The sequence below is a fragment of the Macrotis lagotis genome, chromosome X (assembly GCF_037893015.1).
Source record: "Macrotis lagotis isolate mMagLag1 chromosome X, bilby.v1.9.chrom.fasta, whole genome shotgun sequence".
In the NCBI taxonomy this organism is placed as follows: Eukaryota; Metazoa; Chordata; class Mammalia; order Peramelemorphia; family Peramelidae; genus Macrotis; species Macrotis lagotis.
This window is the reverse complement of record NC_133666.1, coordinates 224,331,696-224,350,581: the sequence shown is the minus strand read 5'-3', so window position 1 is coordinate 224,350,581 and position 18,886 is coordinate 224,331,696. Positions and strand designations below refer to the sequence as shown.

General features: G+C 34.4%; 1 long non-coding RNA gene across 6 annotated transcripts in view; it reads right to left on the bottom strand.

Moving 5' to 3' along the window:
- Positions 1-1,450: 1,450 nt before the first annotated feature.
- LOC141502576 (uncharacterized) overlaps positions 1,451-18,886 on the bottom strand; it is a 30,051-nt gene continuing 12,615 nt past the window's right edge. For 4 of the 6 annotated variants that reach the window (XR_012472595.1, XR_012472594.1, XR_012472593.1 and 1 more), the window contains 2 exons: positions 8,258-8,397; positions 1,451-7,716 (listed from right to left, as the gene is read on the bottom strand). This is a non-coding gene — a long non-coding RNA (uncharacterized LOC141502576). Of the gene's footprint in view, positions 7,717-8,056; positions 8,398-10,336; positions 10,498-18,886 lie in introns of those variants that run through there. The other 2 variants (XR_012472592.1, XR_012472591.1) reach the window with 2 other exon arrangements.

Here is an 18,886-nt window from a genome sequence, read left to right as displayed (position 1 = left end):
ACAGATTCAATCATCTTTATAATCACAGTTTCTAATCATCTCATCCTGTCCCTTCCTCCTCTCAAACCTATTCTTCTCAACCTTGATCTCCACTCTTACAATTATTCATGCTGGGGCTCCACTGTCCTCTCCTCAATCAGTTTATGCACTTATTCTCAAAAATCCCATCTTTCTCATCATGTCTCACCCCTTCTAAAACTTAATCTGCATTACCCCTACTTCCAGCTAGATGGCAAAATGGATAAAGACCTGAGACTTTGAGTCAGCAATATTTGAGCTCAAATTCTGTCTCAATTAGCTGAGTGATCTTAGATGAATAGCTTAATCTCTCTTTGCCTCAGTTTCCTCAACTGTAAAATGAGAATAATAATAATAACACATTTCACAGCATTGTTGTAAGGCTAAAATGTATATAAAGTGATTTAAGAACCTATAAATGTCTTGACTATTAAGTAAGAACCAGGGTTCATATTTTCTCCCAGCAGGGATTAGTTTTCCATAAAAGATACAAAAACCTGTCCTTGAGACTTGATTTGTCCCTTCTCCCTTGATACACTTCTTGGGCCTAAAAAGTCCCAGACCACACAAAGTCACCATACTCTGTCTGCTGACCAGATGATTTTTCATCTGGAGATGAAGTAGGGTAGAAAAAGAATGTCCAGAAAAGCTATATGTCACTGCATCCTTGTTGCATATCCATACTGAGTGAGAATAAACTAAACTAAATCTCTTTTTGTTAATTGTCTAATGTTATGTAAGTACCTCACTTCATCTTGACATCAAACCTGAATTAAAAGGACAATAATGTCATTCCTAAAAAAAGAAAAAAAAAACTTTCACTTGACCCTGCCATCCCTCAAGTTATTGGAAAGGGTATGATACAACAGAAAGAAGACTGGATAGCCACCTCCTGCAAGAAAATTAATGGCCTTAAAATTCAGAATAAGACATATATTTTTGGACATGACTAAATACAGAAATTTTTTGGTTTCACTTTACATATTTGTTATGAAGGTTTCCTTTTTCAATGGGTGGAGAAGGGAAGGGGAAGGAGAGAAAATAAATGCTTATGTGAAAAATGGACTTTTAAAAAGCACCCTAATGCACAGTTAATGGAATGGTGAATTGGGGAAACCATTCTGGAAAACCAATTTGGCAACATAATAGAAAAGTCAACAAACTGTATATACCCTTTGCCCCAGTGATACTACTGCTAAGAATATATGCCAAGGAGGTCAAAGACAGAGGGAAAGGTCCAAATATACACAAGTATTTGTAGTAGCACTTTTTGTGTTAGAAAAGTCCTGAAAAAAAATAGAGTTTAGTAAATCAGGAATTATTAAACAAAGTATGGTAAAGAAATGTAATGTAATATAAAATTATTATGCTATATATATATATGAAAAAATTAATTTGGAGAATTTAGGAAAACTTTAAAGGACTTATAAATTAATGCAGAATAAAGAGAACATAACAAGAAGAACAATACACATAATGACCACAATAAGGTAAAAGAAAATGACGTTTAGGGGTGGCTAGGTGGCACAGTGGATAGAGCGTCAGCCCTGGAGTCAGGAGTACCTGAGTTCAAATCTGGCCTCAGACACTTAATAATTACCTAGCTGTGTGGCCTTGGGCAAGCCACTTAACCCCACTTGCCTTGCAAAAACCTAAGAAAATGAGATTTAAGATATTTAGAACTCTGACCAAAATAGAGACTAAGTATGACTTTCATACAGTTAAAATGTGCCTCCTTCCTTTCAGGTGTCAAATGGGGTATATGGTGTCAAAAATATGTTCAATTGTTTTGCTTAGTTGAACTTTGTTGCATAGAAATGTTCTTTCCAGGGATGGGATTATTTTTGAGAAAGGTCAGTGATATTAAAAAAAATCAATAAAATATTAATTTAATTTTCTAAAAGAGTATAGGTGCTGCACTTTGGAACTATGCCCAAAGTGCTATAAAAACTGTACATATCCTTTGATTCAGCAGTACCACTGTTAGGTCTGTTTCCCAAAGAGATAAAAAAAAAGAGATTTGTATAAAAATATTTATACCACCGCTTTTTTGTGATGGATAACAATTAGAAATTTGGGGGGATGTCAATCAACTGGAAATGGCTGAACAAGTTGTGGTATAGAATTGTAACTGAATATCATTGTACTATAAGAAATGATTAAGCAGAATGATTTCCAAAAAAAATGGAAATACATGAATTGATAAAGTGAAGTAAGCAGAACCATGAGAACATTGTATATAGTAACAGCAATAATGTGTGATGGCCTACTGTGAATGACTCAGCAATGTTCTCGGCAAAACAATGATCCAAGACAATTCCAAAGGACCCAGGATGAAAAATGCTATCTGCTTCTAGAAAACAAAAATGTTGTCTAAATACAGACCAGACTATTTTCTTTTTCTTTTCCTTCTTTTTTTTTTTTTTTTGGTTTTTGTAAAGTAATGGGTTTAAATGATTTGCCCAAGGTCACACAATTATGTAAGTATTAAATGTCTGGAGTCCAATTTGACCTCAGGTCTTCCTGCTTCTAGGGCTGGTCTTCTATCAACTTTGACACCTAGCTGCCTCTCAAACCATACTATTTTCACTTTCTTTGTTGCATTGACTAATGACTAATATGGAAATGTTTTACATGATTGCACACGTATAACATATCAAATTATTTGCCATCTCGAGGAAGGAGGAGAGAGGGAAAAAAAAATTTTGAATTCTAAACTTAAAAAAAATATTAAAAATAGTTTTTACAGGTAAGAGGGAAAACCTTATTTAAAACTAAAATAAATGAGAGTGATGGCTGTAGTGTCTTAAATTTGACTCCCACCTCTGATCCTTATTCTTCATTAACATTAGCAATTCCTTCAACCTCTCTAGGCCTCAGTTTGCCCAACAGAATAATAAAGAGCTTACATCAGGTGATTTCTAAGGTGACTTTCTGTAGAACTATGTTCTTAATCACTCTTCTCCTTTTCATAGCCAAACTTCCTGAAAAAATTCATTTGAGTGGCACTTACTGACCACCTCCTACTGTCCCTCTCATTTCTTAATTCTTATCTCCATCATTGTTTCTCAGCTGAAACATTTGTCCAAGATTCTTGATAACCAATTAACTGCTAAGACCAGATGCTCTTTTGTCAATGCTCAACTTTCTTTACTTACCAACAGGACACCTACCTCCTTCTGAATAATTTCTCCTACCTGAGTTTTCCTGCAAATTATTCCTTTTTTTTCTTTGCTGGATTATCATCATCCATGTCTCACTCCCTAAGTGGGACATAGACATCCCACAGACCCTCTTTTGTCTCTCTTTAGTCTTTCTCTTGATGACATCATCAACTCTTAGCTTGTAGTAGGTGAAATTATGCTTAATTAATTAATTAATTCCAGCCCAGTAGTTGAATTATCATATCTATGCAGACTTCCAGATCTACATATTCTTGGGAGCCTATCTCCCAAGTTCCAGTTCTGTACCACCAACTGCCTAATAGACAACCACTCCATGCCTAGAATACACCCCCTCCTCACCTCCACTTTGGGAACATCCTCCTAGAGGAGGACATCATGGTGCAATACAAAACATAATGAATCTGGAACCAGAGAACCGGAACTCAGGTTGCTATGTGACCTTGGGCAAGTGATTTATGCTCTTCCAGGCTTCAATTTCTTAATCCATAGAGATAAGGGACTGAACCAAATGAACTTTCAAGGTCCCTTTCAACTCTACATCTGTAAACCTGTAGTCTTTCCAAAGGCTCTGCTTCTGTGTGGGGTCCCATGGGAAACCTTTCCTGATATCCCTTTCAGCACTGTCTTATTCTTCCTCCTATTATTATGTATATATTTATCTGTTTACACTGTAAGCCCCTTAAGTTAAACAATCAATAAATAGGGGTTGGATTTTTCTTCCCTTTTGTCTTTCTTTTAGAAGTAGTACAGTGCAAAAACAAAAAGGTAGAAGATAAAAGATAGCCAAGATAAAAGAACAGCATAATAAATATTTGTTGGAGTGGATCTAATTACTGGCAGATTTCCTCTAAGAATATCACATTAATAATTTCTTTAATCTTGCATCCTATCAGGAAGGTGGTCCTCCCTTAGCATCTATCCTGTTTGGGATGCATCATTATCCTTCTCGACTTAACAAAGTCTTTAAGAATTTGCACTTTAGGGGCAACTGGGTGGTACAGTGGATAGAGCACAGAGCACTGGCCCTGGAGTCAGGAGTATCTGACTTCAAATCTGAACTCAGACACTTAATAATTACCTAGCTGTGTGGCCTTGGGCAAGCCACTTAATCCCATTTGCCTTACAAAATCCTAAAAAGAATTTGCACTTTAGAGTCCATTTCTCCATAAATGTCTAAGGAAAGAGTGATGATATCAGAACTCAATTTATCCCATTTGTCACAAAGAATAGTTCTAATATGATTAAATGTTATAACTTTATTACTAAAAATGTTTTAAATTCAAAGACATTCAAAATATACAGTAATCTTCAATGTCCCAAGAACATTTTTTGCTGAAGTAGGCAGTTCCCTAAAACAGGTTAATTTATTCTTATAGAAGAATGATTAACATGGGCTAAGATTACTTTCCTCTAATTAACCTTGCACATTATTGAGATCTTAACATGAGGAATGTAGATGGCAAAAAAGTGACACTTAGAAAGAATTTAACTGAGCAGGTTTGATAATCCCTATATTCAGTAGCTATTGGGGATGCTTAAAATCATCTTTACATTTGGGACAAAAACTGAAATACTTTCTAATTGAAACTCTCTGTTTTTAGATTAGAGGGAAGTTTAACATAGAATTAACTAATCTGCTTTGATACCTAACTAGAACTAAAAATGAGTACTAAACAAACATCTACAGGAAAAGTTAAACTCAGGTCATTTATTTTAGACACCATTCCTGCTTAAATGCAGTACCCTTCTTGTCAAAGTAAAAATAAAACTAGTTCCTTAATAGAAATCTACACAGTTATATTCTTAGACAAAGTCTTGATGGATTCTATAACCAGACGCAAGGAGCACTGGCCCTCGAGTTAGGACCCAAGTTCAGATCCAATTTCAGACTCTTGCCATGTGATCCTGGCAAATCACTCCACCCTGTTTGCCTCAGTTTCCTCATTTGGAAAAGGAAATGGCAAACTACTCTAGTACCTCTGGCAAGAAAACCTCAAATGATGTCATAAGGAATAGGACATGAGTGAAACAACACAACAACAACAACAACAACAAATATCCATTTTCTATATTTCATCCATTTTCTATAAGTCATTATTGTTGACAAGAGATAGTATAATTTTTTCATTGAGTAGTAACTTATTAACCAGTATTTCTAGTTATCTAAGAAATGTGACTTTAAAAGATGCAACTGTTAAAACAAGGAATAGCATCAGTCCTAGATTTCATCATATCCTGTGAGATTCTCTTATTAAATCTTTCTTTTATTTAATGAAAAAACTAAGTAAAATTAAAGATACAAATCATTTTAAAAGTTGATATACTTAAATATTTGCAAATAGGTTTTCCTTAGTTTTGTACATGTTTTCCTCAAAAAACAAGATAAAGGAAAGAAAAGTGGTCAACCCTTAACTGTTCATAATAATGGAAGCTTGGAGTAGCATGGATAAGGGGACATGGGGAAACATTTTTATATTTCACATTTGCTTTTGATAGAAACTCAAAGGCACAGGTTCAGAGATGGGACATCTTCTCTGACAAGAGACTTTGGGAAGAGTGTAAAAGAAAAGGAACAGATCCATGCTTCACATCTGCAATGAATTGGGGAATCAAAATAAAAGGCCAATCTTCACATTTGTGAATGTGTGCACTGTGAAAAAGACAATTGGTCATGTACAATTTTTTTCAGCAACAATTGCACATATAAATGGAAATTATTATAAAGGTACTGTTTTTAAATATGATAGCATTTATGTTGTCAGACAAGTATTGAAGCAATTACACACCCAAAGGGTCATTTTCTCCTCAATAGTGATGTTGATTTGCCAGACATAATTACAACTTACACTATTAGTAGAGAGGAAATCCTATTTAGATATGATGACAAGAGGTCAAGACTTCTTCATCCTGTATGACTTTAAATACAAAAATAGGAACTAATGAATTGTCTTCATTGAACAATAAGCCAAGAAATGGAACACATTTATATAAAAACATTTCACTAGCCACCCAAATTGTTATAAAAGCTAATATTTACATCAAGAATTATGCAGGAAGGATCTTAACTAAAAAGGGAAGTAAAAGAATGGAGAATAAGGACCCTTGGGCATTCACCAGCATATATGGAAATGGAAGTAAATAAATACAAGAAGAGGCAGCTAGGAAGCTCAGAAGAGGCCAGCTCTGAAGTGAGGAAAAACTCATCCTCTTGAGTTCAAATCTGGTTTCAAACACTTAATAAGCTGTATGACCCTGGACAAATCACTTCATCTTGTTTCCCTCAGTTTCTCATCTGTAAAATGAATTGAAGAAAAGGGTAAATCACTTCAAAATCTTTTCCAAGAAAACTTCAAATGGGATCATGAAGAGTCAAACATGACTGAAATATCTGGACAGCAACAAATACAAGAAGCCATTTAAACCCTTTAGCCTTGGGTTCATCTTCTGTAAAATGAGAGGATTGAGTTGATTATCTAAGTCTCTTACAACTCTAATATTCTGTGATTCTCTTAAAAAATAAAAATTAAGAAACTAAAAAAATGTTTCTGTGATGGTCTTAAGATTATCTGTGGCTAAGATACTGTAAAGGAAGTATTTGTGTGGCGAACAATTTACATCAAAAAAAATTATGGGAAGGGGTGGCTAGGTGGCACAGTGGATAAAGCACAGGCCCTGGAGTCAGGAGTACCTGGGTTCAAATCCAGTCTCAGACACTTAATAATTACCTAGTTGTGTGGCTTTGGGCAAGCCACTTAACCCCATTTGCCTTGCAAAAAAAACTAAAAAAAATTATGGGAAAGAATTTTACCAGCTAGAGGGGAAAAAAACTCAATTTAATGTAACTTTCAAGACAATGGAAGTAGTTATTTTTATGAGAATTACGACAAACTTGTCACAAACAAATTTCATATAATAACTGTGGATTCTTGCAACACTATTTTGATGCTTTTGGTCTTTATATCCTCTTTTAAACATCTGCACAGGTTGCTTGTTACATCAATGTAGGGGCTGATGAGGACAATTCCTCTATTATTTCTATAGTCTAAAAGACTCTTTCCAATAGCTATTGAAGGTTATAATCTTAGCAGAATGTAACCTCCTTGAAGGTAGGAATTGTATCCTCAGTACAGTGCCTGGAACATAATAAGCATTTAATTAATACCTGAATTGATTTGAATTGAACTTGATTCTATTTTTTTAAATATAAAAATTGTACCAGGTTTTATAATTCACAAATGTATTTTTTTGTTTAAAGCAAGCCCCCTTTAAAAGTTTCCTTTTCATTTTTAGAGTAACTTGCCTAATATAAGTCCCATTTCCCAAACGATACAAGTTAATATTTGTTTCTCCTTAATACAAACCCAATGGTAATTCTTTCTATGATATAATTCTTTTTTAATTTTACTTATTTCCTTTCTTAAAGAAAATGTGTCCTTGGAGAAAGTGATCTCCTGGGAGATGAGATAACAGCAGAAATTATTCCATCCCAAGCATGCAATACTGATCCTTCTCTCTACAAGAAAACAAAAACATAGTTACTGTACCAAATCCTACACATGTATATTAGTAGACATAAATAGAACTTATTTATAGTAAAAGGAACTTTAAGCACAGAGGAAAGCAAATAAGTTGTTAGAAGATGAGATTTGGGGACAGCTTTGTTTTCTTCATTGTAAACAAACTTATATTAGTTATAAAATTTTATTAAAAAAGGTCTATTATTTTAATTTTTAAAAATACCAATTCAACTACATAAAATTGAGTTTAAATTAAGAAAGAAGCTATTCATATATCCCCTATATTGTGTACAAGGCAATTGACTTACTGAGGCAAATACAATGTATAAAACAAACTTAAAGTTTTTTGTCTCATTTTTAATCAATCCATCAGTAAAGACCAGCAAGATAGCCAGCATGGCTGTACCACAGTATACGAAGATAAGACAAATTTTAAAGACTTTTACATGCCAAACAATGGAGTACTGTATTTGTGTTTCTTGTCCCCCCCATTAAAATGCGAGCTATTTGTAAGTAGAGTTTGTTTCATTTTTGTACTTGCACAATGGCTGGACCATAGTTCTGATTGCTGATTGACTGGGAAGCACAGATCGGATAAGTGATGAGGCTGGAAACCAGAGAGTATGGTATACAGTAAGTACAGGTCTCAACTGAAGAAGGCTTCTCAAGGAGTTCGACTAGGAAAGGAAGGAACAAAGGGATGATGACATAAAGAAAATGCTTTTTAAGGATTGAAAAGATGTGTGCATTTTTATTTATTTTTCTAATTATTTGTAAAGATAATTTTCAACTTTCAGTTTTGCAAAGTTTTCTCCTTTTCACCCTAGGACAGCAAATGATCTGATATGTTAAACATGTACAATCACATTATACATCCTTCCATATCAGTCATACTGTGAAAGAAGAATCAGAATAAAAAAAATGAAAACCCATGATTGAGAAAAAAGCAAAAAAAAAATTTAAAGGTTAAAAATAGTATGCCTTCATCTGCATTTAGATTCCATAGTTCTTTCTCATCTTAGATCTTTTAGAATTGCTTTTGAATTACTAAGAAAAGCTAAGTCTATCATGAGTTGATCATCACACCAGATTGCTGTTAGGATATATAATGTTTTCCTGGTTCTGCTCACTTCACTCAGCATCAGTTCATGTAAGACTTTCCAAGTTTTTCTGAAATCTGCCTGCTCATCATTTCTTATAGAGCAACAATATTCCATTATATCACAACTTGTTCAGCCATTCCCCAAAAGATGACATCCCCTCAGTTTCCAATTCTTTGCCACCGATGCATGTATTTTTAAAGGAAGCAGGAATAAGACCACTAGTTAGAGAAAGGATGCTTAAGGGGGAAGGGGCTATCTGCTAAAGAAGATAGAAGAGGACAAAGTCAAGGGTTTGACTTAGCAAGAAGAATCAGCTCTTCATAACAGAAGGAAGAAATAGTATAGGTTAATATCAAATTAGAAGTTTGTGAAATGGGGAAGCTAGGTGGAGTACTGGCCCTGGAATCAGTAGTACCTGAGTTCAAGTCCAGCCTCAGACACTTAATAATTATTTAGCTGTGTGACCTTGGGCAAACCATTTAACCCCATTTGCCTTGCAAAAGTTTTAAAAAAAAGTTTGTGAAATAAGGAAGGTGATAATGGAAAGTTTTAATATTCTTGGTAAAGAATGAAGTAAGGACCTGAGGAGGAAAAGGGGGGGGTCACAAGGGGAAGGTTCTGTGGGAGCCATTATGAAGAGTGGGATAATCAGTTAAGGAGGAAAAAATAGATTTTTGTTGTTAAAAAAAAATGTTAAATGTTCCTAAAAACTAATAATTAGAGAAGAGTAAAAAGTATTGCCTTGCCATGGAAAGGACCCAGTTTAAAAAAAAGGAAACAAATTAGCCATAATTAGTCATTTTTGTGCAATTAGGATATTCAGGGCAAATATCCTCAAATAAACTTTGTAAATCATGATTTGAAAAATCACAAGGGAAGTAATTAAAGCAAATTTGGTAAATCAGGAAGGGAAATTACTATAGTGGCTCACAGATAAGTGTTAATAACAATATGCACCATCTGGTAGTTTCCTATTTTAACTTATTCTTACTAAGTAGTCCTAAGCTCAATTATTCCTAAATTATTGAAAAAGTGAGTATACTATTCACTATAAAGTCAACAAATTTTTAAATTTTGGTTTTAAAGAACTGATATTTTAAATTTTTACACACTCTACATTTTGATGTCCTGAACAAAGCCATATTATCCTACCTTAGTCTTATGACTCTATATAATCTATATCTATGACTCTATATACAAAACAGGTGGTCCCCCATTTCCACAGTAATAGAATTTAATGCTTCTTCCCTCTATTATTATATGCAGCATAACAGATATATAGATAGATACATACACACATTCATATAGATATGCGCATGGATATGCATAGATATATATTTAGATAGATAAATAGAATGTGTGTAAGGAAGGGAAGGAATTCATAGTTGAATCACCTTCATGCAAAACGACTAATGCATGCCAAAAAACTTGTCATATATCTGCTGATAATGTCAAATGTTTTAACCTTGAGGCTACAACTAATCATGAAATGAGTAGAAATACATGTGGTTACCCCAATCAAGGAGATATGGTCTCTTTAGGATCTGTGGGAAAGACAAGGTAGCAGTTGATGCAATAGTCCAAATTAGGTCAACTCTATGACTGACGCTGCCAACAAGAAGCAACAATCCCCTTGGGTGGATCTGTTAGATGGAGGTTTCAGAGATAACTTTCCTTAGAAAGGAATAGAAGAGGAAAGACAGGAGAAAGAGAATGAGGCTTTACAATAAAAGGCCCCACATTTGAATTTAGTGCTGCTACTTAAGTGATTTTGTACAAGTCATTTAATCTTTTTGAATCTAAATTTGCTTCTCTGTTTAAAAAAAAGACTTGGACTGAGATGGTCTCTAATGTCTATTACAAATCTAAATCTCTGACCTGATGACTTTTTGGTGGCAGAGCAGCATTGGCATTTTGATATGGTCTTCCATGGGACCCTGTGTCTGTGTTTCCTGATGGTTTATAAGTCCCTGAGCATGTCTTTGCTGGGTTATGTAGTGAGATGCATAGTCTTTGGTGCAAAAAAAAAAAAATTGTTGGTTGGATGATCATCCATCAATCAACAAGCATTATTAAATGCTGATTATGTTCTTTTGGATGTGTCTGTGGCAGAAATACTAGAACTCTGATGAAGATCTCCAAAAGTTCAGACATATATTCTCTTTCCCTTGACTTTGTTACAAAATGTCACTCTTGTGCCCTCCCTCTCACCCCCTAATCCTAGGACCAAATAATTTGTCAATGAACAGATACAAATCAATGCAATTTTTTTTCATTTTCCTTTTTTAAACCACAGGTCATAAGAGTTGGTTTATTTACTATGGGAAGGGGCAGCTAGGTGGTGTAGTGGATAAAGCACCGGCCCTGGAGTCAGGAGTACCCAGGTTCAAATCTGGTCTCAGACATTTAATAATTACCTATCTGTGTGGCCTTGGACAAGCCATTTTACCCCATTTGCCTTGCAAAAAAAAAAACTAATAAAAAATATTTACTATGGGAAAGGATATATTCAAATATGATATATACTAGAATAATTGAATTAGAAATAGTTTAAAATTAAGATTTATCAGGCATGATCACAAATAACTCTAAGTGTACTACAGAATACATCAAATAATTATGAATGCACTTAAATTCCATGGTTTCCTTCAGGAATAATTTCAACTACTTGGCCTCTAACTGCTCTGAAATTCTTCATTTCTCTAAGATGTTTTATTTGGTCACAATATCACAAGAGTACAGCCACAACCTCCCTGATCTCTCCTTTTCCTCATCCCTATCACTCAGGTACCTTCTGACCAACCCTTTTTTCTCCTTCACCTCTTACTCCTCCCATCCCTTCTTCTCATCCAACAGATTGTTCCCCTCTGTCATTCCCACTCTATCATTTATCTTCAGTCTCCTCCATGGCTTATTTCCTACTGTCTACTAACATGCTAATCCTTCCATCCTCACTATCATTCTAGATTTCTTTTGCTCTTTGCAGCTAAACTTGAAAAGACCATCTGCAATAGATACCTCCACTCTTTCTCCTCTCACTGTCTTCTTACCCCCTTCCACCAACTCCTCTCTTTAAAGTCACTAATTATCATAGTTACAAAGTTCAATGGCCTCTTTTCAGCTCTCATTCTTCTTGAACTCTCTGCAGCCTTTGACACTGTAGATCTCTCTCTTCTGTTTGATCATCTTTTCTCTCAGGGTTCTCAGCACACTACTCTCTCCTGATTTCTCCTAACCATTGACTGATCCTTCTCTTTCTCTTTGGTAGATCCTCCTTCAGATCAAGCCTTCCAACCACAGATGTCCCTTAGGGCTCTGTCTTAGGTCATCTTCTCTTCTCCCTCTATATAGCCTCACATGGCAATCTCATCAGCTCTCAGATTTAATTACCATCTAATGAAGATAATGTTCAAATCACCCTTTTTTGTCAGTCTCTTTGCTTAACTCCAATTTTGCCTCTCTTTAACACATTTCAAATTGGATGTCCAATAGACATCTTAAACTCAGTATATCCAAATTCCCTCTAAACTTGCTCCTGTCCCTCAAGACTTATAACCTAGGAGTCACTCTGGATTCTTCTCTATTTCTCATCCCCATTATCCAAGTTGTTGCCAAACCCTGTGGATTTCATCTTTTCCACAACTTGAATATGCCCCATTCTCTCCTCTGATAATGACACCACCTTGGTACAAGCCATCATCACCTCACATTTGGACTAATGCAATAGCTGCTAGTGAATTTGTCTGCTTCTCCTCAATCCAATCCAATCCTCCATTCAGTTTCCAGAACAATTTCCCTAAAACACAGGTCTGATCATGTCACATATACACTTCTCCCATTCTTCCACCTTACTTTCATACACAATAAATTCTAGTGGCAATCATTCCCCAGTTAATAAATGGTCAAAGGATGTGAAGTTTTCAAATGAAAGCGTCAAATGAAAAAAATGCTCTAAATCAGTATTGATTAGAGAAATGCAAATTAAAACAACTATGAGGTATCACCTCATTTCTATCAAATAGGCTAAGATGAGAAAAAAAGGGAAAATAATCAATATTGGAGAAGTTATGGGAGAATTGGAACATTATTGTATTGCTGATGGAGTTGTGAATGGATCCAACCTTTCTGGAGAGCAATATGGTACTATGCCCAAAGAGCAATAAAACTGTTCATACCAATTCTAGGTCTATATCCTGAAGAAATCATAAAAAAGGGGAAAATGCCACTTGTTCCAAATATTCATAGCAGCTCTTTTTGTAGTGGCAAAGAACTGGAAATTGAGGGGATGCCCATCAATTAGGGAATGGCTACACAAGTTATGATATATATGAATGTTATGGAATTCTGTTGTTCTATAAGAAACCATAAATGATTGGGCTCCAAAGAAATATGGAATGAGTAACAGGATCTGATGCTGAGCAAAGGAAGCAAAATCAAGAGAACGATGTACACATTAACAACATTGTGAGATGATCAACTTTGATGGAAGCAGTTCCTCTCAGCAGTTCAGAGGGCTAGGACAACCCTATTAGATTGGCTATGGATAATGCTATCCCCATCCAGAAGAAAAATAAAATCTTCAGAATCTGATGAACACCTTAAAAAAATTATCTCTTGGGTATCTTTCCCTTAATTCTAATTCCTCATACCAAAAATGACTAATCTGTAAACATGTTTATCAAAAATATGTATGTATAATGTTAACCTGACTTTTTGCTACTGAGGGGAGGGGGATGGGAAGGGAGGGTGGAAGGAAATTTTGTAACTTGAATGATGAATGTTCAATTATATACTTGGTCCTGTGAAAAAAATTAAATAAACTCTAGTGGCTTCTTATTGCCTCCAGGAGAAAATACACTGCTTTCATTATTTGGCATTCAAAGACCCCCATAACCTATCTCCCTCCTACTTTTCCAGTCTTCTTATAACCTTACTCCCCAACAAGAACTCTTTGGTCTCCTGGAATGAACAAAACATTCTATCTCTCAGCTTTGGGCATTTTCTTTGGCTGTGTCCCATATGTGGAACACCCTTCACAGTTCCAACTGAGGACCTCCTGGTTTGCATTGTTACAACTAAAATCACACTTATAGAAATCCTTCCCCAACTCCTCTTCATTTCAGAGCCTTCTCTTTGACAGTTATTTCCTATTTATCCTGTATATGCTTTCTATATATTTTTGCATGTTTTCTCTCTCATTAGATGTTCTTTTTGTATCCCCAATGCAAGTCCATTCTAAAGGATTGGAAAGATAAAGACTCTCAAGTGAGACAGAAGTGGGGTATTAGCAAATGTCCAAGTGAAAGCTTAGGGTCGATTATGGGGTAAATATATCAGCTAAACATTATGAATAGAAATTCATTTATGTGATGCTATAATATGAAATATATTTCTGAAAATTGATTGGTAGCTATGTAAGTTAGTATATAAAATAATCATTATGTAAGATAACAGTTCATTTTTTTCAGCTCCTTTGGCAAGTTAACATTTTTTTTCAAAAACTTCAAAGTTATCTGTTAAATTTTTTTTTTACCATTTTTCTTTTTCAATGTTAGTACTACAAACATCTTTTAGATTAAAAAGGTTGACCTTAAGTCATATGAAACAAGAACTTTCAATTTATTATTTTATTATGTAAATCACCTATATTTCTAAATTTTGATAACATGGGACACCAATACCAAATATATCATTTGTGTTTTTTTTTAAATTCTAAAACATCAAACTTTCCAAGGAACTAAACTTAAATACTCATTTAAATAACAAAAAAGAATCAGTTTCAACTTATTTCTTATAATTAAATGAGGTCTACATTATACAATGGAAACATGCAAATGCAATTTTAAAATACAATTATTTAAATAGAATAGATTTAGTGCCTTTTACTTTATTTTTTCCTTTATTAATTGCATTTATTTTTCCAATTACATGTAAAGATATTTATTTTTATAAAGTTTTCTTCCTCCTCCCCTTTCCTCCCCCATCCTAGGATAGCACATAATCTGACATAGATTAGACATGTACAATCATGTTATAATATTACCATATTAGTCATCCTTGTGACAGAAGAGTCAGAACAAAAGGGAAAAAACCATAAGAAGGAAAAAACAGAAAATAAAATTTAAAAAATGAAAACAATATGCTTTGATCTGTATTCAGATCTATAGCTCTTCTGGATGTGAATGGCAGTTCTCATAATAGGTCTTTTAGAACTGTCTTTGATCACCATATTGGCTGAGAAGGGCTATGTCTATCATAGTTATCATCACATAATGTTAAAGTATGTAATATTCTCCCCGTTCTACTCACTTCATTCAGCATCAGTTCATGTAAGTCCAGTTTTTCTGAAATCTATCTGTCATCATTTCTTACAGAACAATAATATTTCATTTTATTTATACCACTTTTTTCAGTCATTCCCCAATTGATGGTCATTCCCTCAATTTCCAAATCTTTGCCAACACAAAAAGAGCTGCTATGAATATTCTAGTACATATGGATCTTTCCCCTTTTTTTAAATGTCTTTGGAATATAGACCTAATAATGTTATTACTGGATCAAAGAGTATGATAGTTTATTGCCCTTTGGGCATAGTTTCATACTGCTCTCCAGAATGTTTGGATCAGTTCACAACTCCACCAACAATGCATGAGTGTTCCAACTTTTTTACATCCCTTCTTACATTTATCATTTCCCCTTTCTACATTTTAGCCAAACTGCAAACTAATTTGCATTTCTCTAATCAATAATGACTCAGAGCATTTTTTTTTGGTTTTTGGTTTTTGAAAGGCAATGAAGTTAAGTGACTTGCCCAAGGTCACACAGCTAGGTAATTATTAAGTGTCTGAGGCTGTATTTGAAATCAGGTCCTCCTGACTCTAGGGCCAGTGCTCTAACCACTGTGCAACCTGGTTGCCCCTAGAATATTTTTTTCATATGACTATGTATAGTTTTAGTTTCTTCATCTGAAAACTTTCTATTCATATTCTTTGACCATTTGTCAATTGGGGAATGACTTATATTCTTGTAATTTGACTCAGTTTTCTATATTTTAGAAATAAAGCTTCCTGCTTACCTTCTAATCCTGGTTGCAGTGCTTTTATCTGTACAAAAATTTTTCAATTTAATATCATGAAAATTATCCATTCTGCATTTCATAGTTTTCTCTGTTTCTTGTTTGGTCATAAATTCTCCTCTCCACAGATCTGACTGCCTCTTACTTTATATAAGCTCAAAATTAGAGCATTTACATTGGAGGCTTAAATGAGGAAATGTATACAGGTGTTTTGAAAATGTTCAAACTCCTGATGCTGAGTGAGATGAGCAGAACTAGAAAAACATTATACACCGTACAACAACATGGGGTGATGATCAACATTAATGGACTTGCTCATTTCATCAGTGCACTAATCAGGGACAGTTTTTGGGTATCTGTGACAGAGAATACCATCTGTATCCAAAGAAAGAATTGTGAAGTTTAAACAAAGACCAAAGTCTGTTACCTTCAATTTAAAAAAAAAAGTGTCTTATGTACTACATAATATTTGCTACCACTCTCTAATATTTTATTTTCTCCTCAAGAATATGATTTCTCTCTCAACACATTCAATTTCAATCAATGTATAGAATGGAAACAATGTAAAGATTGTCAGACTGCCTTCTTTGGGGAGGTGGGAGAAAGGAAGGAAGGGTGGGGGGAAAAACTGTAAAATTCAATACCTTACAAAAAAAATGATAGGTAGAAACTACTATTGTATATAATTGGAAAACAAATAAAATATTAATAAAAAGAAAAATCAGGCAGCTAGGTTGCATAATGGTTAGAGCACTGGCCCTGGAGTCAGGAGGACCTGAGTTCAAATCTAACCTCAGACACATAATAATCACCTAGCTGTTTAACCTTGGGCAAATAACCCCACTGCCTTACAAAAAGAAACAAAATCAAAAAAAGAAAGTGTTCAAACTGTATATAAATGTCAACTGTCATCACTATCAAACATCTAAAAATCATTTATCTAATCACTGAATCAATGACAGGAATTTTTTGAAAAGCATATTAGCAATAAAATGAAAATCTCCATTTTTATCATTTTCCCCTCAAACATGCTAATTCATGTAAAGAAATTGTATAAAAATTCCCCTCACCTATCAAATAAGCACTGTAAGTTATGGTTTTTAGAAAGTTGTCTAGGATCATAAGAGGTAAATGTATTTGCTCATGGTCAGAAAGCTAATACCTGTTTGAAGAAGACCTTCAGCCTCTGAATCCTAAGGTAGTCCTCTGTCCCCCACACTAACAGTTCTCAAACTTTCTGGTCTCAGGTCTCCTTCATACTCCTAATAATTATTGAGAAATGTTTCCTGAATTCTCTTCCCTTTCCCCTCAATATAATCTGACTTGGAGATCTTGTCAGATTCCATTAATCTGAATATTATCACTATGCATGTGATTACTAGACATATATATCTAGTCTTTTTTGACATCTTAAACAGGATGACTGGTAGGCAACTCAAAAATCAAAATTCACTATCTTCCCTCCTAGTGCTTCCATCTTCTGAACTTTGTTATTTATTGTTGAGGGCACTACTATCTTCCCAGTCAACAAGGCTCACAACCTTGAGTTCATTCTTGATTATCCACTCACAGCCACCCACATATCAAATCTGTTGTCAAATCTTAGCATTTCTACCTTCATAACATCAATCCTACTCATTGCCTTTTCTTTGCTCATAGAATTTCTATTCAATGACAGGCCCTCCTCATTTTTTTGTTTGAACTATTAAAAATAGTCTTTAAGAAAAAAGCAAAATTTGTTATTTTAGTCAGGGAGAGATGTTATACTGAATGAAGAGAATACATGAATTTGAGAACCAATGATTCAAATATTTAATTCCAGAAATATATATATATATATATATATATATATATATATATATATATATATATATATATATATCTTGTAAGTCCTCTTTGTAGACCTGTTTTAAAACATTAAATAGAATCAATATAAAGGTAGGACACTAAACTCAACATTTTTCAAAGAATTAAAGTTTGAGAATATTCCTTTATTTTTTTATTTGCTAAAAGCCAAGACATATTTAGACAGATTAAATATAGTTCTAACAGAAGCACTCCAACAAAATCAGTGACAATCTTGTAATATGTTTTCATGTTCAGATATTCACTGGGATCATCTGACTCATGATTTTTTTTAAGACTTTATTGGTACAGAGCCTTCTTATCTGAAATGAAAGTTATAATATCCTCAAGATATTGTCAACTTTTTGCATTCACATCAGGAATTTCAAACTCAAATTTACCTTCCTTTACTATTTTAATTTTTACTTGGTCCAAACTACCCAAGCCCGGGTCTTTTAGGAAGAGGGAAGATAATGAAGGTTTTTCCTGGATCAATGCTCCTGTAGTTCAAGCTATGGAGGATATAGTTCTTCATGTTCTCCAGTGGGGGGGGGGGGCGGGAAATCACTATAATTAGTAGCCCAATTGCAGGAAATCTGTAGGTGTGCTAGGTGGGGGCTACTACTCTGTTTCTCCATACCCTGGGAGAGTTGAGGGATCTGACCTGGGGAACATGAGTAAACCACTGACACAGGCAGAAGACCTATGCCACTACAGTTATCTAGACCCCAAGTTCAACAGCTTTCTAATTTGCTAATTGATCTCTCTGCCTCACAATTCTTCCCACTTCAATTTATCATCTTTTAGTTGTGAAAATGATTTTCCTAAAGTAAAGGTCTCACCATAAAATTTCACCTCTCTCTCTCTCAACTCCAATAGTTTCCTATTTCCCTCAAGATCAAACAGAAAATATTTATTTTGATATTTAAAGTTCTTAAAACCTAGCCCTATCTATCTTTCCCATCACCCTATAATTTATGCCCTTCTACAGTCTCTATAATCTTATCTTCTACACTGGCTTATTTAATATTACTCACCCATGAAACTCACCCAAGAGACTCCTGCTCTCAAATCTGAGTCTTTGTATTAATTGACTCCTATCTATATCTTGAATGTTCTCCTTCCTTACCTCTACTTCCTTAA